Genomic DNA, 21,429 nt, shown 5'->3' with positions numbered 1-21,429 from the left:
GGCCCTAAAAATGGTCAAAGACTCCAGCCACCCAAGTCATAGACTGTTCTCTCTGCTACCACACAGCAAGCGGTACCGGAGCGCCAAGTCTAGGACCAAAAGGCTCCTACCCCCAATCCATAAGACTGCTGAACAGTTAATCAAATGGCTACCCGAGCTATTTACATTGACCCCTTTATTGTATTCTTATACTTATTATCTGCACACTCACTGACACTCCAACACACACACACACACACACACACGCTGCTACTCTCTGTTTATTATCTATGCATAGTCACTTTACTCCTACCTACATGTACATATTACCTCAATTACCTTGACTAACCTGTACCCCTGCTGATTGACTCTGTACCGGTACCCCCCTGTATATAGCCTCACTATTGTTATTTTATCGTGTTACTATATTTCCTTTAGTTTATTTAGCAAATTTTTCTTACTTACTTTTTTAAAAAAAACTCTGCATTGTTGGTTAAAGGCTCGTAAGTAAGCATTTCACGGTAAGGTCTACACCTGTTGTATTCGGCGCATGTGACAAATACAATTTGATTTCATTTGCCTGTTTTTCTATGCTTCATGTTTCCTGTTGCAACTTGTAACAAACCAGATTGATTTTTGATTGACTTTATCTACAACTGCTCTTTTCTTTTGTTTAAATACAGCATTTAATAGCAGAGTATTTAAATGTAATTTGGGGAGTATCTGGTTTAATGTCGCCCCATATAAGGTCAGTGTGGCAGTCTGCATCTGGACAACCACTGGACCAGGGACCTGGCGGGAACTCAGCCGTACCTTTGTGTGGTATGTGGGCCAGATCTGGGTCACACCTTTTAAATGTAATCACTGTACAGGTTGTGGGTCAGATCTGGGCCACACCTTTTAAATGTAATCATTGTACAGGTTGTGCGTCAGAGCTGGGCCACACCTTTCTAATTGGGTCGGTCTGCAGTGTGTGGGCCAGATCTGGGCCACACCTTTCTAATTGGATCGGTCTGCAGTGTGTGGGCCAGATCTGGGCCACACCTTTCTAATTGGATCGGTCTGCAGTATGTGGGCCAGATCTTGGCCACACCTTTCTAATTGGATCGGTCTGCAGTATGTGGGCCAGATCTTGGCCACACCTTTCTAATTGGATCGGTCTGCAGTATGTGGGCCAGATCTTGGCCACACCTTTCTAATTGGATCGGTCTGCAGTGTGTGGGCCAGATCTGGGGCCAGGCATACGCTGGGACAGAAACACACACAGTATGTGGCCCACAGCTGAGCTGGAGTCATTCTGCTAACCTCAATACACAGCAGGGTCACAACAACTGGATGCATCTGTTTTTCAGGGGAAATGGAAAGAGAGCCTGTGATGTGACTTCCACTTTTGGAAGTTAACAAGGGAAACACTCAAAACACTATTTTTATGCCACTTCGATACTGAAGAAACTTCTTAGTAGCAGGTTAGGAGAATTAAAGTAGCAGGTTAGGAGAATTAAAGTAGCAGGTTAGGAGACTGAGGTTAAGGTTAGGAGACTGAGGTTAAGGTTAGGAGACTGGGGTTAAGGTTAGGAGACTGAGGTTAAGGTTAGGAGACTGGGGTTAAGGTTAGGAGACTGAGGTTAAGGTTAGGAGACTGAGGTTAAGGTTAGGAGACTGAGGTTAAGGTTAGGAGACTGGGGTTAAGGTTAGGAGACTGAGGTTAAGGTTAGGAGACTGAGGTTAAGGTTAGGAGGCTGAGGTTAAGGTTAGGAGACTGAGGTTAAGGTTAGGGAAAGGGTTAAGGTTAGGAGACTGAGGTTAAGGTTAGGAGACTGAGGTTAAGGTTAGGAGACTGAGGTTAAGGTTAGGAGACTGAGGTTAAGGTTAGGAGACTGAGGTTAAGGTTAGGAGACTGAGGTTAAGGTTAGGAGACTGGGGTTAAGGTTAGGAGACTGAGGTTAAGGTTAGGAGACTGAGGTTAAGGTTAGGAGACTGAGGTTAAGGTTAGGAGACTGGGGTTAAGGTTAGGAGACTGAGGTTAAGGTTAGGAGACTGAGGTTAAGGTTAGGAGACTGAGGTTAAGGTTAGGAGACTGAGGTTAAGGTTAGGGAAAGGGTTAAGGTTAGGAGACTGAGGTTAAGGTTAGGAGACTGAGGTTAAGGTTAGGAGACTGAGGTTAAGGTTAGGAGACTGAGGTTAAGGTTAGGAGACTGAGGTTAAGGTTAGGAGACTGAGGTTAAGGTTAGGAGACTGAGGTTAAGGTTAGGAGACTGGGGTTAAGGTTAGGAGACTGAGGTTAAGGTTAGGAGACTGAGGTTAAGGTTAGGGAAAGGGTTAGCAAAAAATGCTCTCCTAACCTGCTACGAAAATCACTTAGTATCGAAGCGGCGTGAAAAGAGTGTGTCCGTTAACAAGAAGACACTCTATTTTAACTCCTCCTCCACATTTACTGGATCGGTTGAACAGTGCAGAAGAGAAGCTCGCCTGGTAGTTTTTTTCCCCTCTTCAGGACCAGAAGGAAAGAAACGCCTTTTATTTTATGCCTTCTACGTTGAGTTACCTTCGATTCAACCTCCTCCCCAGCCTAACTGCACATGGGCGGAAGTGTCCGGTGGACAATATTTCAAGCCATCGAAGTTCGTATTGTAGTAAAACCATCACAGTTTAATATTGTAGTCAATAAATTGTGAAATCTCTGTTTGGAGATTGGACTAGTAGTGTAACAGTTGTTAAAGTACTTTGTGAATTTCACCAGGTTGATATATTAATATAACATGTTGATGTGTTGTTCCGCATGCCCGCATCCTGGGAATAGAGGATAACATGTTGATGTGTTGTTCCGCATGCCAGCATCCTGGGAATAGAGGAGTGTGTACTTAACGTTTTGCCCTGAGTGCTCCTGCTCAAATCATGTTGACGCACTATGAGAGGTAGGCACGCTCTTTCTGTCGTCTTTAGAAAAGTTAGATTCCTTTTAAGCACAAAGTCGAACACACAGTGTTTTGGTCATGAATAATGTTGTATATTTAGAGTTTACTCACGAGTGGATGGTATTTTTAAGATGCAATTGTAATTGTACTTTTTAGGATGATGTTAACGTTGTGAATTCAACATGTGGCTACTAGCTAGCTAAGGTATTGTATGTGTGAACGATGGCTAGCTCCTCCACTGATCCCAGTTCAGTTCAACATGTGGTTACTAGCTAGCTAAGGTATTGTATGTGTGAACTATGGCTAGGCTCCTCCACTGATCCCAGTTCAGTTCAACATGTGGTTACTAGCTAGCTAAGGTATTGTATGTGTGAACGATGGCTAGGCTCCTCCACTGATCCCAGTTCAGTTCAACATGTGGTTACTAGCTAGCTAAGGTATTGTGTGTGTGAACGATGGCTAGGCTCCTCCACTGATCCCAGTTCAGTTCAACATGTGGTTACTAGCTAGCTAAGGTATTGTATGTGTGAACGATGGCTAGGCTCCTCCACTGATCCCAGTTCAGTTCAACATGTGGTTACTAGCTAGCTAAGGTATTGTATGTGAGAACGATGGCTAGCTCCTCCACTGATCCCAGTTCAGTTCAACATGTGGTTACTAGCTAGCTAAGGTATTGTATGTGTGAAGCTCCACTGATCCCAGTGCGTCTGTGTTGTAGAAAGAGGCGACAATGGGCAGAACATAGTATTTGTGGTTATATATTCTATTGGCTAGGGCTGGTGGTGGATTCAACCCCAACCTCCTCACCTAGTAGCCAGCATTCCTCCAGTGAACGGACAGATCCTGACAGGAGTGGAAGAGACGTTAGTCCGCCTTGGTCGAGGGGATGCTGTTTGACACCACATTACCAGGCGTCAGTGGATTCAGTGTAAAAAACGCGCCGTGGCCCCGCCTCCGCCTCAGCATCCATCCCCTCAACATTCACACGATCGCTTTCTGATCACCCATCTCAAAGCCAAGAGCAAACGAGACACTGTAGCACTCGGAAAATACGATGGAGTAGCATGCACGCGTTTGGGCATTATTTTTCTTCCATTCCCTTTGATGGATTTGCTCTTCCATTGGAATATACATTAATCACACGGTAAGTTCAGATGCAGTCGGTGGCACGCACCCACGGGCACTGGGTGAGAAATAAACCGAATTGTTGCTGTTCCGCCTATTCAACTATTGTCCATTGTTGATCACAGCGTCCACGGTCGATAGGCTCATGTGCTGTGGCTGTGCTTAGTGGGCAAGTGGTTTTGACATGACTGAAGTGGCAGCGTATGTTTGTTTCTTTCAGCCGATGAAATGTAGCCAGTGTTTCACTAGAGCGTCACTTTGTTTCAATGGTCAAGCCTGAGAGTGAAGCCACACGTTGCGGAGGGAGGGCAGGCTACTACTAGCATGGTCCTCACAGGGTCATTTAATAATTTAAATGGTCATTTGACCAGCGAGGAGCGGTAGACACAGACACACACCTGCCTCTGGAAGTCATTTGGGCCGTGATGTGATTGCTGTATCATTCCCACACCGTCGTCGTCGTTTTTCTACATGCTTTGACTTTTATATACCGTGTTGTGAGAGAGTCTATAAATCATTAACGGACATAATATGTTCGCTATTAGCGGGGACACGGTGATACAGCCTAGTTGTGTGTCGTTTCAGTCACCTTTGGTTGTTGTCAGGTTTAGGATCAGTGCTGATTTTAGGAGCGGTGTTGCCTCTTTGGATCATAATGAATACATGAACAGTGGGACCTGATCCGTGATCAGCAGTCCTACTCTAAGATCCCGATCCGTGATCTCCCAATCTCTCATCTTTACCCGTCTGATTACACACGATGTCCTATGGGCTGTGGCCCTTCTAGATGACCTATGGGCTGTGGCCCTTCTAGATGACCTATGGGCTGTGGCCCTTCTAGATGACCTATGGGCTGTGGCCCTTCTAGATGACCTATGGGCTGTGGTCCTTCTAGATGACCTATGGGCTGTGGCGCTTCTAGTTGGTATTTAACTACACTCTTGACCTATAATGATATTGATGTGTGTTGATGCACTAAAGCAATTTGGGTGATTTCAACAACAATGTTGAAATCACCATCAAAAGAGATTGAATCCACCTCTATTGGGTAACCTAATTTATCTGGACAATGACTTCACATGGGGCACATCATCACACTCCTTTTAATCATTCCCTATGGGCCCTGGTCAATAGCAGTGACCTATATAGGGAATATACATCATACTTTAAGCATCAGTTGTCAGATCACTGCACCTGTACACAGCCCATCTGAAATTAGCCCACCCAACTACCTCATCCCCATATTGTTATTTATTTTGCTCTTTTGCACCCCAGTATCTCTATTTGCACATCATCTCTTGCACATCTAGCATTCCAGTGTTAATACTATTGTAATTATTCTGCACTATAGCCTATTTATTGCCTTACCTCCATAACTTGCTACATTTGCACACACTGTATGTATATTTTCTGTTGTATTTTTGACTGTATGTTTTGTTTTACCCCATATGTAACTCTGTGTTGTTGTTTTTATCGCACTGCTTTGCTTTATCTTGGCCAGGTCGCAGTTGTAAATGAGAACTTGTTCTCAACTGGCTTACCTGGTTAAATAAAAGTGAAATAATAATTAATAAATAAAAAACTATCAACAGCCTTATGGATGGATGGAAAGTCCTGTGGAGTCAACATCATCACCATAGCCTGAGAATGTGTAGATGTTGCTCCCCCTGTTACACACACACACACACACACACAGACACACACAGACATACACACACACACAGACACACACACACACACACACACACACACACACACACACAGACACACACACACACACACACACACACAGACACACACACACACACACACACACACACACAGACACACAGACAGCCTCATGTTCAGTGTGGAGGGTAAATGCATGATGTCTTGTAGTGTTCATTAGTTTCTTCTGATTGGGTACATTGGTAATGAATGTGTATAGGACTGTATATTAATCAGGGAAGGCTGGACAAGCTATAGGCTACAACATTGTGTCCCAATAGCGCCAGCTGGCATCAAATAGCGACTACTAACCCTATGTAGCTGGCTACTTCATTCACTAACAGATTTGCCCCTTCACCCCCCTAGCTGGCTACTTCATTCACCAACAGATTTTCCCCTTCACCCCCTTAGCTGGCTACTTCATTCACTAACAGATTTTCCTCTTCACCCCCTTAGCTGGCTACTTCATTCACTAACAGATTTGCCCCTTCACCCCCCTAGCTGGCTACTTCATTCACCAACAGATTTTCCTCTTCACCCCCTTAGCTGGCTACTTCATTCACTAACAGATTTGCCCCTTCACCCCCTTAGCTGGCTACTTCATTCACTAACAGATTTGCCCCTTCACCCCCTTAGCTGGCTACTTCATTCACCAACAGATTTTCCTCTTCACCCCCTTAGCTGGCTACTTCATTCACTAACAGATTTGCCCCTTCACCCCTTAGCTGGCTACTTCATTCACCAACAGATTTGCCCCTTCACCCTTTAGCTGGCTACTTCATTCACTAACAGATTTGCCCCTTCACCCCCTAGCTGGCTACTTCATTCACCAACAGATTTGCCCCTTCACCCCCCTTAGCTGGCTACTTCATTCACTAACAGATTTGCCCCTTCACCCCCTTAGCTGGCTACTTCATTCACTAACAGATTTTCCTCTTCACCCCCTTAGCTGGCTACTTCATTCACTAACAGATTTGCCCCTTCACCCCCTTAGCTGGCTACTTCATTCACCAACAGATTTGCCCCTTCACCCCCTTAGCTGGCTACTTCATTCACTAACAGATTTTCCCCTTCACCCCCTAGCTGGCTACTTCATTCACTAACAGATTTGCCCCTTCACCCCCTAGCTGGCTACTTCATTCACTAACAGATTTTCCCCTTCCCCCCCTAGCTGGCTACTTCATTCACTAACAGATTTGCCCCTTCACCCCCCTAGCTGGCTACTTCATTCACTAACAGATTTTCCCCTTCACCCCCTAGCTGGCTACTTCATTCACTAACAGATTTTCCCCTTCACCCCCTAGCTGGCTACTTCATTCACTAACATATTTTCCCCTTCACCCCCCTAGCTGGCTACTTCATTCACTAACAGATTTGCCCCTTCACCCCCTTAGCTGGCTACTTCATTCACTAACAGATTTGCCCCTTCACCCCCCTAGCTGGCTACTTCATTCACTAACAGATTTGCCCCTTCACCCCCTTAGCTGGCTACTTACATTTACATTTACATTTTAGTCATTTAGCAGACGCTCTTATCCAGAGCGACTTACAGGAGCAATTAGGGTTAAGTGCCTTGCTCAAGGGCACATCGACAGATTTTTCACCTAGTCGGCTCGGGGATTAGAACCAGCGACCTTTCGGTTACTGGCACAACGCTCTTACCCACTAAGCTACCTGCCGCCCCACTTCATTCACCAACAGATTTGCCCCTTAACCCCCCTAGCTGGCTACTTCATTCACTAACAGATTTGCCCCTTAACCCCCCCTAGCTGGCTACTTCATTCACTAACAGATTTGCCCCTTCACCCCCCTAGCTGGCTACTTCATTCACCAACAGATTTTCCTCTTCACCCCCTTAGCTGGCTACTTCATTCACTAACAGATTTTCCTCTTCACCCCCTTAGCTGGCTACTTCATTCACCAACAGATTTGCCCCTTCACCCCCTAGCTGGCTACTTCATTCACTAACAGATTTTCCTCTTCACCCCCTTAGCTGGCTACTTCATTCACTAACAGATTTTCCTCTTCACCCCCTTAGCTGGCTACTTCATTCACTAACAGATTTTCCTCTTCACCCCTTAGCTGGCTACTTCATTCACTAACAGATTTTCCTCTTCACCCCCTTAGCTGGCTACTTCATTCACTAACAGATTTGCCCCTTCACCCCCCTTAGCTGGCTACTTCATTCACCAACAGATTTTCCTCTTCACCCCCTTAGCTGGCTACTTCATTCACTAACAGATTTGCCCTTCACCCCCTTAGCTGGCTACTTCATTCACGAACAGATTTGCCCCTTCACCCCCCTAGCTGGCTACTTCATTCACTAACAGATTTTCCCCTTCACCCCCTTAGCTGGCTACTTCATTCACCAACAGATTTTCCCCTTCACCCCCTAGCTGGCTACTTCATTCACCAACAGATTTGCCCCTTCACCCCCTTAGCTGGCTACTTCATTCACCTACAGATTTTCCTCTTCACCCCCTTAGCTGGCTACTTCATTCACTAACAGATTTGCCCCTTCACCCCCTTAGCTGGCTACTTCATTCACTAACAGATTTGCCCCTTCACCCCCTTAGCTGGCTACTTCATTCACCAACAGATTTTCCTCTTCACCCCCCTTAGCTGGCTACTTCATTCACTAACAGATTTGCCCCTTCACCCCCTTAGCTGGCTACTTCATTCACTAACAGATTTGCCCTTCACCCCCCTAGCTGGCTACTTCATTCACCAACAGATTTTCCCCTTCACCCCCTAGCTGGCTACTTCATTCACTAACAGATTTGCCCTTCACCCCCTAGCTGGCTACTTCATTCACTAACAGATTTGCCCCTTCACCCCCTTAGCTGGCTACTTCATTCACTAACAGATTTGCCCCTTCACCCCCTTAGCTGGCTACTTCATTCACTAACAGATTTTCCTCTTCACCCCCTTAGCTGGCTACTTCATTCACTAACAGATTTGCCCCTTCACCCCCTTAGCTGGCTACTTCATTCACTAACAGATTTGCCCCTTCACCCCCCTTAGCTGGCTACTTCATTCACTAACAGATTTTCCTCTTCACCCCCTAGCTGGCTACTTCATTCACTAACAGATTTGCCCCTTCACCCCCTTAGCTGGCTACTTCATTCACTAACAGATTTGCCCCTTCACCCCCTAGCTGGCTACTTCATTCACTAACAGATTTGCCCCTTCCCCCTAGCTGGCTACTTCATTCACTAACAGATTTGCCCCTTCACCCCCTTAGCTGGCTACTTCATTCACTAACAGATTTGCCCCTTCACCCCCTTAGCTGGCTACTTCATTCACTAACAGATTTGCCCCTTCACCCCCCTAGCTGGCTACTTCATTCACTAACAGATTTTCCTCTTCACCCCCTTAGCTGGCTACTTCATTCACCAACAGATTTTCCTCTTCACCCCCTTAGCTGGCTACTTCATTCACTAACAGATTTGCCCCTTCACCCCCTTAGCTGGCTACTTCATTCACTAACAGATTTGCCCTTCACCCCCTTAGCTGGCTACTTCATTCACCAACAGATTTTCCTCTTCACCCCCTTAGCTGGCTACTTCATTCACGAACAGATTTGCCCCTTCACCCCCTAGCTGGCTACTTCATTCACTAACAGATTTGCCCCTTCACCCCCTTAGCTGGCTACTTCATTCACCAACATATTTGCCCCTTCACCCCCTTAGCTGGCTACTTCATTCACTAACATATTTGCCCCTTCACCCCCCTTAGCTGGCTACTTCATTCACCAACAGATTTTCCTCTTCACCCCCTTAGCTGGCTACTTCATTCACTAACAGATTTGCCCCTTCACCCCCCTAGCTGGCTACTTCATTCACCAACAGATTTTCCTCTTCACCCCCTTAGCTGGCTACTTCATTCACTAACAGATTTTCCCCTTCACCCCCTAGCTGGCTACTTCATTCACTAACAGATTTTCCTCTTCACCCCCTTAGCTGGCTACTTCATTCACTAACAGATTTGCCCCTTCACCCCCCTAGCTGGCTACTTCATTCACTAACAGATTTGCCCCTTCACCCCCTTAGCTGGCTACTTCATTCACCAACAGATTTGCCCCTTAACCCCCCCCTAGCTGGCTACTTCATTCACTAACAGATTTGCCCCTTAACCCCCCCTAGCTGGCTACTTCATTCACTAACAGATTTGCCCCTTCACCCCCCTAGCTGGCTACTTCATTCACCAACAGATTTTCCTCTTCACCCCCTTAGCTGGCTACTTCATTCACTAACAGATTTTCCTCTTCACCCCCTTAGCTGGCTACTTCATTCACTAACAGATTTGCCCCTTCACCCCCTTAGCTGGCTACTTCATTCACCAACAGATTTGCCCCTTCACCCCCTAGCTGGCTACTTCATTCACTAACAGATTTTCCTCTTCACCCCCCTTAGCTGGCTACTTCATTCACTAACAGATTTTCCTCTTCACCCCCTTAGCTGGCTACTTCATTCACTAACAGATTTTCCTCTTCACCCCTTAGCTGGCTACTTCATTCACTAACAGATTTTCCTCTTCACCCCCTTAGCTGGCTACTTCATTCACCAACAGATTTTCCTCTTCACCCCCTTAGCTGGCTACTTCATTCACTAACAGATTTGCCCCTTCACCCCCCTTAGCTGGCTACTTCATTCACCAACAGATTTTCCTCTTCACCCCCTTAGCTGGCTACTTCATTCACTAACAGATTTGCCCCTTCACCCCCTTAGCTGGCTACTTCATTCACCAACAGATTTTCCCCTTCACCCCCCTAGCTGGCTACTTCATTCACCAACAGATTTGCCCCTTCACCCCCTTAGCTGGCTACTTCATTCACCTACAGATTTTCCTCTTCACCCCCTTAGCTGGCTACTTCATTCACTAACAGATTTGCCCCTTCACCCCCTTAGCTGGCTACTTCATTCACTAACAGATTTGCCCCTTCACCCCCTTAGCTGGCTACTTCATTCACCAACAGATTTTCCTCTTCACCCCCTTAGCTGGCTACTTCATTCACTAACAGATTTGCCCCTTCACCCCCCTAGCTGGCTACTTCATTCACCAACAGATTTTCCCCTTCACCCCCTTAGCTGGCTACTTCATTCACTAACAGATTTTCCCCTTCACCCCCCTAGCTGGCTACTTCATTCACTAACAGATTTTCCCCTTCACCCCCTTAGCTGGCTACTTCATTCACTAACAGATTTGCCCCTTCACCCCCTAGCTGGCTACTTCATTCACTAACAGATTTGCCCCTTCACCCCCTTAGCTGGCTACTTCATTCACCAACAGATTTGCCCCTTAACCCCCTAGCTGGCTACTTCATTCACTAACAGATTTGCCCCTTAACCCCCCTAGCTGGCTACTTCATTCACTAACAGATTTGCCCCTTCACCCCCTAGCTGGCTACTTCATTCACCAACAGATTTTCCTCTTCACCCCCTTAGCTGGCTACTTCATTCACTAACAGATTTTCCTCTTCACCCCCTTAGCTGGCTACTTCATTCACCAACAGATTTGCCCCTTCACCCCCTAGCTGGCTACTTCATTCACTAACAGATTTTCCTCTTCACCCCTTAGCTGGCTACTTCATTCACTAACAGATTTTCCTCTTCACCCCCTTTAGCTGGCTACTTCATTCACTAACAGATTTTCCTCTTCACCCCCTTAGCTGGCTACTTCATTCACTAACAGATTTTCCTCTTCACCCCCTTAGCTGGCTACTTCATTCACTAACAGATTTGCCCCTTCACCCCCTTAGCTGGCTACTTCATTCACCAACAGATTTTCCTCTTCACCCCCCTTAGCTGGCTACTTCATTCACTAACAGATTTGCCCCTTCACCCCTTTAGCTGGCTACTTCATTCACGAACAGATTTGCCCCTTCACCCCCTAGCTGGCTACTTCATTCACTAACAGATTTTCCCCTTCACCCCTTAGCTGGCTACTTCATTCACCAACAGATTTTCCCCTTCACCCCCTAGCTGGCTACTTCATTCACCAACAGATTTGCCCCTTCACCCCCTTTAGCTGGCTACTTCATTCACCTACAGATTTTCCTCTTCACCCCCTTAGCTGGCTACTTCATTCACTAACAGATTTGCCCCTTCACCCCCCTTAGCTGGCTACTTCATTCACTAACAGATTTGCCCCTTCACCCCCCTTAGCTGGCTACTTCATTCACCAACAGATTTTCCTCTTCACCCCCTTTAGCTGGCTACTTCATTCACTAACAGATTTGCCCCTTCACCCCCTTAGCTGGCTACTTCATTCACTAACAGATTTGCCCCTTCACCCCCCCTAGCTGGCTACTTCATTCACCAACAGATTTTCCCCTTCACCCCCTAGCTGGCTACTTCATTCACTAACAGATTTGCCCCTTCACCCCCTAGCTGGCTACTTCATTCACTAACAGATTTGCCCCTTCACCCCCTTAGCTGGCTACTTCATTCACTAACAGATTTGCCCCCTTCACCCCCTTAGCTGGCTACTTCATTCACTAACAGATTTTCCTCTTCACCCCCTTAGCTGGCTACTTCATTCACTAACAGATTTGCCCCTTCACCCCCTTAGCTGGCTACTTCATTCACTAACAGATTTGCCCCTTCACCCCCTTAGCTGGCTACTTCATTCACTAACAGATTTTCCTCTTCACCCCCCTAGCTGGCTACTTCATTCACTAACAGATTTGCCCCTTCACCCCCTTAGCTGGCTACTTCATTCACTAACAGATTTGCCCCTTCACCCCCCTAGCTGGCTACTTCATTCACTAACAGATTTGCCCCTTCCCCCTAGCTGGCTACTTCATTCACTAACAGATTTGCCCCTTCACCCCCTTAGCTGGCTACTTCATTCACTAACAGATTTGCCCCTTCACCCCCTTAGCTGGCTACTTCATTCACTAACAGATTTGCCCCTTCACCCCCTAGCTGGCTACTTCATTCACTAACAGATTTTCCTCTTCACCCCCTTTAGCTGGCTACTTCATTCACCAACAGATTTTCCTCTTCACCCCCTTAGCTGGCTACTTCATTCACTAACAGATTTGCCCCTTCACCCCCTTAGCTGGCTACTTCATTCACTAACAGATTTGCCCCTTCACCCCCTTAGCTGGCTACTTCATTCACCAACAGATTTTCCTCTTCACCCCCTTAGCTGGCTACTTCATTCACGAACAGATTTGCCCCTTCACCCCCCTAGCTGGCTACTTCATTCACTAACAGATTTGCCCCTTCACCCCCTTAGCTGGCTACTTCATTCACCAACATATTTGCCCCTTCACCCCCTTAGCTGGCTACTTCATTCACTAACAGATTTGCCCCTTCACCCCCTTAGCTGGCTACTTCATTCACCAACAGATTTTCCTCTTCACCCCTTTAGCTGGCTACTTCATTCACTAACAGATTTGCCCTTCACCCCCTAGCTGGCTACTTCATTCACCAACAGATTTTCCTCTTCACCCCCTTAGCTGGCTACTTCATTCACTAACAGATTTTCCCCTTCACCCCCCTAGCTGGCTACTTCATTCACTAACAGATTTTCCCCTTCACCCCCCTTAGCTGGCTACTTCATTCACTAACAGATTTGCCCCTTCACCCCCCTAGCTGGCTACTTCATTCACTAACAGATTTGCCCCTTCACCCCCTTAGCTGGCTACTTCATTCACCAACAGATTTGCCCCTTAACCCCCCTAGCTGGCTACTTCATTCACTAACAGATTTGCCCCTTAACCCCCCTAGCTGGCTACTTCATTCACTAACAGATTTGCCCCTTCACCCCCCTAGCTGGCTACTTCATTCACCAACAGATTTTCCTCTTCACCCCCTTTAGCTGGCTACTTCATTCACTAACAGATTTTCCTCTTCACCCCCTTAGCTGGCTACTTCATTCACTAACAGATTTGCCCCTTCACCCCCTTAGCTGGCTACTTCATTCACCAACAGATTTGCCCCTTCACCCCCCTAGCTGGCTACTTCATTCACTAACAGATTTTCCTCTTCACCCCCTTAGCTGGCTACTTCATTCACTAACAGATTTTCCTCTTCACCCCCTTAGCTGGCTACTTCATTCACTAACAGATTTTCCTCTTCACCCCCTTAGCTGGCTACTTCATTCACTAACAGATTTTCCTCTTCACCCCCTTAGCTGGCTACTTCATTCACCAACAGATTTTCCTCTTCACCCCCTTAGCTGGCTACTTCATTCACTAACAGATTTGCCCCTTCACCCCCTTAGCTGGCTACTTCATTCACCAACAGATTTTCCTCTTCACCCCCTTAGCTGGCTACTTCATTCACTAACAGATTTGCCCCTTCACCCCCTTAGCTGGCTACTTCATTCACCAACAGATTTTCCCCTTCACCCCCTAGCTGGCTACTTCATTCACCAACAGATTTGCCCTTCACCCCCTTAGCTGGCTACTTCATTCACCTACAGATTTTCCTCTTCACCCCCTTAGCTGGCTACTTCATTCACTAACAGATTTGCCCCTTCACCCCCTTAGCTGGCTACTTCATTCACTAACAGATTTGCCCCTTCACCCCCTTAGCTGGCTACTTCATTCACCAACAGATTTTCCTCTTCACCCCCTTAGCTGGCTACTTCATTCACTAACAGATTTGCCCCTTCACCCCCTTAGCTGGCTACTTCATTCACTAACAGATTTGCCCCTTCACCCCCCTAGCTGGCTACTTCATTCACCAACAGATTTTCCCCTTCACCCCCCTAGCTGGCTACTTCATTCACTAACAGATTTGCCCCTTCACCCCCCTAGCTGGCTACTTCATTCACTAACAGATTTGCCCCTTCACCCCTTAGCTGGCTACTTCATTCACTAACAGATTTGCCCCTTCACCCCCTTAGCTGGCTACTTCATTCACTAACAGATTTTCCTCTTCACCCCCTTAGCTGGCTACTTCATTCACTAACAGATTTGCCCCTTCACCCCCCTTAGCTGGCTACTTCATTCACTAACAGATTTGCCCCTTCACCCCCCTTAGCTGGCTACTTCATTCACTAACAGATTTTCCTCTTCACCCCCTAGCTGGCTACTTCATTCACTAACAGATTTGCCCCTTCACCCCCTTAGCTGGCTACTTCATTCACTAACAGATTTGCCCCTTCACCCCCTAGCTGGCTACTTCATTCACTAACAGATTTGCCCCTTCCCCCCTAGCTGGCTACTTCATTCACTAACAGATTTGCCCCTTCACCCCCTTAGCTGGCTACTTCATTCACTAACAGATTTGCCCCTTCACCCCCTTAGCTGGCTACTTCATTCACTAACAGATTTGCCCCTTCACCCCCCTAGCTGGCTACTTCATTCACTAACAGATTTTCCTCTTCACCCCCTTAGCTGGCTACTTCATTCACCAACAGATTTTCCTCTTCACCCCCTTAGCTGGCTACTTCATTCACTAACAGATTTGCCCCTTCACCCCCTTAGCTGGCTACTTCATTCACTAACAGATTTGCCCCTTCACCCCCTTAGCTGGCTACTTCATTCACCAACAGATTTTCCTCTTCACCCCCTTAGCTGGCTACTTCATTCACGAACAGATTTGCCCCTTCACCCCCTAGCTGGCTACTTCATTCACTAACAGATTTGCCCCTTCACCCCCTTAGCTGGCTACTTCATTCACCAACATATTTGCCCCTTCACCCCCTTAGCTGGCTACTTCATTCACTAACAGATTTGCCCCTTCACCCCCTTAGCTGGCTACTTCATTCACCAACAGATTTTCCTCTTCACCCCCTTAGCTGGCTACTTCATTCACTAACAGATTTGCCCCTTCACCCCCCTAGCTGGCTACTTCATTCACCAACAGATTTTCCTCTTCACCCCCTTAGCTGGCTACTTCATTCACTAACAGATTTTCCCCTTCACCCCCCTAGCTGGCTACTTCATTCACTAACAGATTTTCCTCTTCACCCCCTTAGCTGGCTACTTCATTCACTAACAGATTTGCCCCTTCACCCCCTAGCTGGCTACTTCATTCACTAACAGATTTGCCCCTTCACCCCCTTAGCTGGCTACTTCATTCACCAACAGATTTGCCCCTTAACCCCCCTAGCTGGCTACTTCATTCACTAACAGATTTGCCCCTTAACCCCCCTAGCTGGCTACTTCATTCACTAACAGATTTGCCCCTTCACCCCCCTAGCTGGCTACTTCATTCACCAACAGATTTTCCTCTTCACCCCCTTAGCTGGCTACTTCATTCACTAACAGATTTTCCTCTTCACCCCCTTAGCTGGCTACTTCATTCACTAACAGATTTGCCCCTTCACCCCCTTAGCTGGCTACTTCATTCACCAACAGATTTGCCCCTTCACCCCCTAGCTGGCTACTTCATTCACTAACAGATTTTCCTCTTCACCCCCCTTAGCTGGCTACTTCATTCACTAACAGATTTTCCTCTTCACCCCCTTAGCTGGCTACTTCATTCACTAACAGATTTTCCTCTTCACCCCCTTAGCTGGCTACTTCATTCACTAACAGATTTTCCTCTTCACCCCCTTAGCTGGCTACTTCATTCACCAACAGATTTTCCTCTTCACCCCCTTAGCTGGCTACTTCATTCACTAACAGATTTGCCCCTTCACCCCCCTTAGCTGGCTACTTCATTCACCAACAGATTTTCCTCTTCACCCCCTTAGCTGGCTACTTCATTCACTAACAGATTTGCCCCTTCACCCCCTTAGCTGGCTACTTCATTCACCAACAGATTTTCCTCTTCACCCCCTTAGCTGGCTACATCATTCACTAACAGATTTGCCCCTTCACCCCCTTAGCTGGCTACTTCATTCACTAACAGATTTTCCTCTTCACCCCCTTAGCTGGCTACTTCATTCACCAACAGATTTTCCTCTTCACCCCCTTAGCTGGCTACTTCATTCACTAACAGATTTGCCCCTTCACCCCCCTTAGCTGGCTACTTCATTCACCAACAGATTTTCCTCTTCACCCCCTTAGCTGGCTACTTCATTCACTAACAGATTTGCCCCTTCACCCCCTTAGCTGGCTACTTCATTCACTAACAGATTTGCCCCTTCACCCCCCTAGCTGGCTACTTCATTCACCAACAGATTTTCCCCTTCACCCCCTAGCTGGCTACTTCATTCACTAACAGATTTGCCCCTTCACCCCCTAGCTGGCTACTTCATTCACTAACAGATTTGCCCCTTCACCCCCTTAGCTGGCTACTTCATTCACTAACAGATTTGCCCCTTCACCCCCTTAGCTGGCTACTTCATTCACTAACAGATTTTCCTCTTCACCCCCTTAGCTGGCTACTTCATTCACTAACAGATTTGCCCCTTCACCCCCCTTAGCTGGCTACTTCATTCACTAACAGATTTGCCCCTTCACCCCCTTAGCTGGCTACTTCATTCACTAACAGATTTTCCTCTTCACCCCCCTAGCTGGCTACTTCATTCACTAACAGATTTGCCCCTTCACCCCCTTAGCTGGCTACTTCATTCACTAACAGATTTGCCCCTTCACCCCCCTAGCTGGCTACTTCATTCACTAACAGATTTGCCCCTTCCCCCCTAGCTGGCTACTTCATTCACTAACAGATTTGCCCCTTCACCCCCTTAGCTGGCTACTTCATTCACTAACAGATTTGCCCCTTCACCCCCTTAGCTGGCTACTTCATTCACTAACAGATTTGCCCCTTCACCCCCCTAGCTGGCTACTTCATTCACTAACAGATTTTCCTCTTCACCCCCTTAGCTGGCTACTTCATTCACCAACAGATTTTCCTCTTCACCCCCTTAGCTGGCTACTTCATTCACTAACAGATTTGCCCCTTCACCCCCTTAGCTGGCTACTTCATTCACTAACAGATTTGCCCCTTCACCCCCTTAGCTGGCTACTTCATTCACCAACAGATTTTCCTCTTCACCCCCTTAGCTGGCTACTTCATTCACGAACAGATTTGCCCCTTCACCCCCTAGCTGGCTACTTCATTCACTAACAGATTTGCCCCTTCACCCCCCTAGCTGGCTACTTCATTCACTAACAGATTTGCCCCTTCACCCCCTTAGCTGGCTACTTCATTCACTAACAGATTTGCCCCTTCACCCCCCTTAGCTGGCTACTTCATTCACCAACAGATTTTCCTCTTCACCCCCTTAGCTGGCTACTTCATTCACTAACAGATTTGCCCCTTCACCCCCCTAGCTGGCTACTTCATTCACTAACAGATTTTCCTCTTCACCCCCTTAGCTGGCTACTTCATTCACTAACAGATTTGCCCCTTCACCCCCTTAGCTGGCTACTTCATTCACTAACAGATTTTCCTCTTCACCCCCTTAGCTGGCTACTTCATTCACTAACAGATTTGCCCCTTCACCCCCTTAGCTGGCTACTTCATTCACTAACAGATTTTCCTCTTCACCCCCCTTAGCTGGCTACTTCATTCACTAACAGATTTGCCCCTTCACCCCCTTAGCTGGCTACTTCATTCACTAACAGATTTTCCTCTTCACCCCCTTAGCTGGCTACTTCATTCACTAACAGATTTGCCCCTTCACCCCCTTAGCTGGCTACTTCATTCACTAACAGATTTTCCTCTTCACCCCCTTAGCTGGCTACTTCATTCACTAACAGATTTTCCTCTTCACCCCCTTAGCTGGCTACTTCATTCACTAACAGATTTGCCCCTTCACCCCCCTAGCTGGCTACTTCATTCACTAACAGATTTTCCTCTTCACCCCCTTAGCTGGCTACTTCATTCACTAACAGATTTTCCTCTTCACCCCCCTTAGCTGGCTACTTCATTCACTAACAGATTTGCCCCTTCACCCCCTTAGCTGGCTACTTCATTCACTAACAGATTTGCCCCTTCACCCCCCTAGCTGGCTACTTCATTCACCAACAGATTTGCCCCTTCACCCCCTTAGCTGGCTACTTCATTCACTAACAGATTTGCCCCTTCACCCCCCTTAGCTGGCTACTTCATTCACTAACAGATTTTCCTCTTCACCCCCTTAGCTGGCTACTTCATTCACTAACAGATTTGCCCCTTCACCCCCTTAGCTGGCTACTTCATTCACTAACAGATTTGCCCCTTCACCCCCTTAGCTGGCTACTTCATTCACTAACAGATTTTCCTCTTCACCCCCTAGCTGGCTACTTCATTCACTAACAGATTTGCCCCTTCACCCCCTAGCTGGCTACTTCATTCACTAACAGATTTGCCCCTTCACCCCCCTTAGCTGGCTACTTCATTCACTAACAGATTTTCCCCTTCACCCCCCTTAGCTGGCTACTTCATTCACTAACAGATTTGCCCCTTCACCCCCTTAGCTGGCTACTTCATTCACTAACAGATTTGCCCCTTCACCCCCTAGCTGGCTACTTCATTCACTAACAGATTTTCCTCTTCACCCCCTTAGCTGGCTACTTCATTCACTAACAGATTTGCCCCTTCACCCCCTAGCTGGCTACTTCATTCACTAACAGATTTGCCCCTTCACCCCCTTAGCTAGCTACTTCATTCACTAACAGATTTTCCCCTTCACCCCCTAGCTGGCTACTTCATTCACTAACAGATTTTCCTCTTCACCCCCTTAGCTGGCTACTTCATTCACTAACAGATTTTCCTCTTCACCCCCTTAGCTGGCTACTTCATTCACTAACAGATTTTCCTCTTCACCCCCCTTAGCTGGCTACTTCATTCACTAACAGATTTGCCCCTTCACCCCCTTAGCTGGCTACTTCATTCACTAACAGATTTGCCCCTTCACCCCCTTAGCTGGCTACTTCATTCACTAACAGATTTGCCCCTTCACCCCCTTAGCTGGCTACTTCATTCACTAACAGATTTTCCTCTTCACCCCCTTAGCTGGCTACTTCATTCACTAACAGATTTTCCCCTTCACCCCCTAGCTGGCTACTTCATTCACTAACAGATTTGCCCCTTCACCCCCTTAGCTGGCTACTTCATTCACTAACAGATTTGCCCCTTCACCCCCCTTAGCTGGCTACTTCATTCACTAACAGATTTTCCTCTTCACCCCCTAGCTGGCTACTTCATTCACCAACAGATTTGCCCCTTCACCCCCTTAGCTGGCTACTTCATTCACTAACAGATTTGCCCCTTCACCCCCTAGCTGGCTACTTCATTCACTAACAGATTTTCCTCTTCACCCCCCTAGCTGGCTACTTCATTCACTAACAGATTTGCCCCTTCACCCCCTAGCTGGCTACTTCATTCACTAACAGATTTGCCCCTTCACCCCCTTAGCTGGCTACTTCATTCACTAACAGATTTTCCTCTTCACCCCCTTAGCTGGCTACTTCATTCACTAACAGATTTGCCCCTTCACCCCCTTAGCTGGCTACTTCATTCACTAACAGATTTGCCCCTTCACCCCCTTAGCTGGCTACTTCATTCACTAACAGATTTGCCCCTTCACCCCCTTAGCTGGCTACTTCATTCACTAACAGATTTGCCCCTTCACCCCCTTAGCTGGCTACTTCATTCATTATGTTGGCTACTTCAGAATGTCGGGAACACACTGCCTATAGGCTACAACACATCAACACAAATAACCTACTGCCATAGGTTAAACTGCCATAGGTTAAACTGCCATAGGTTAAACTGCCTATAGGCTCCTACTGCCATAGGTTAAACTGCCATAGGCTCCTACTGCCATAGGTTAAACTGCCATAGGTTAAACTGCCATAGGTTAAACTGCCATAGGCTCCTACTGCCATAGGTTAAACTGCCATAGGCTCCTACTGCCATAGGTTAAACTGCCATAGGTTAAACTGCCATAGGTTAAACTGCCTATAGGCTCCTACTGCCATAGGTTAAACTGCCATAGGTTAAACCTATATCTAATAGACGTATATTAGTGTCTAACTATACAGATACATTCTCAACACAGCAGTCAGTCAGCATTTAGAAATGCATGCAGCTGTATTTCAATAAAGAAAGTCTGAAACCCCCCCTGAAACCTAACCTTTCAGACTGAACTGATCTCCTCCAATCACCTTTCAGACTGAACTGATCTCCTCCAATCACCTTTCAGACTGAGCTGATCTCCTCCAATCACCTTTCAGACTGAACTGATCTCCTCCAATCACCTTTCAGACTGAACTGATCTCCTCCAATCACCTTTCAGACTGAACTGATCTCCTCCAATCACCTTTCAGACTGAACTGATCTCCTCCAATCACCTTTCAGACTGAGCTGATCTCCTCCAATCACCTTTCAGACTGAACTGATCTCCTCCAATCACCTTTCAGACTGAACTGATCTCCTCCAATCACCTTTCAGACTGAACTGATCTCCCCTCCAATCACCTTTCAGACTGAACTGATCTCCTCCAATCACCTTTCAGACTGAACTGATCTCCTCCAATCACCTTTCAGACTGAACTGATCTCCTCCAATCACCTTTCAGACTGAACTGATCTCCTCCAATCACCTTTCAGACTGAACTGATCTCCTCCAATCACCTTTCAGACTGAACTGATCTCCTCCAATCACCTTTCAGACTGAACTAAGCACATTTAAACATCTTTCAGACTGAACTGATCTCCTCCAATCACCTTTCAGACTGAACTAAGCACATTTAAACATCTTTCAGACTGAACTGATCTCCTCCAATCACCTTTCAGACTGAGCTGATCTCCTCCAATCACCTTTCAGACTGAACTAAGCACATTTAAACACCTTTCAGACTGA

The 21,429-nt window shown here is 46.9% G+C and overlaps 1 protein-coding gene across 1 annotated transcript in view; it reads left to right on the top strand.

Annotated features, from left to right (window-relative positions):
• Positions 1-3,751: 3,751 nt before the first annotated feature.
• LOC121573347 (phospholipid phosphatase-related protein type 1) overlaps positions 3,752-21,429 on the top strand; it is a 173,055-nt gene continuing 155,377 nt past the window's right edge. Inside the window, exon 1 of the mRNA XM_041885247.2 lies at positions 3,752-4,038. The gene's annotated coding sequence lies outside the window, so the exon portion shown is untranslated. The remainder of the gene's footprint in view (positions 4,039-21,429) is intronic.

The sequence above is a fragment of the Coregonus clupeaformis genome, chromosome 9 (assembly GCF_020615455.1).
Source record: "Coregonus clupeaformis isolate EN_2021a chromosome 9, ASM2061545v1, whole genome shotgun sequence".
NCBI lineage: Eukaryota > Metazoa > Chordata > Actinopteri > Salmoniformes > Salmonidae > Coregonus > Coregonus clupeaformis.
This window is presented reverse-complemented; position numbering and strand designations above follow the sequence as displayed.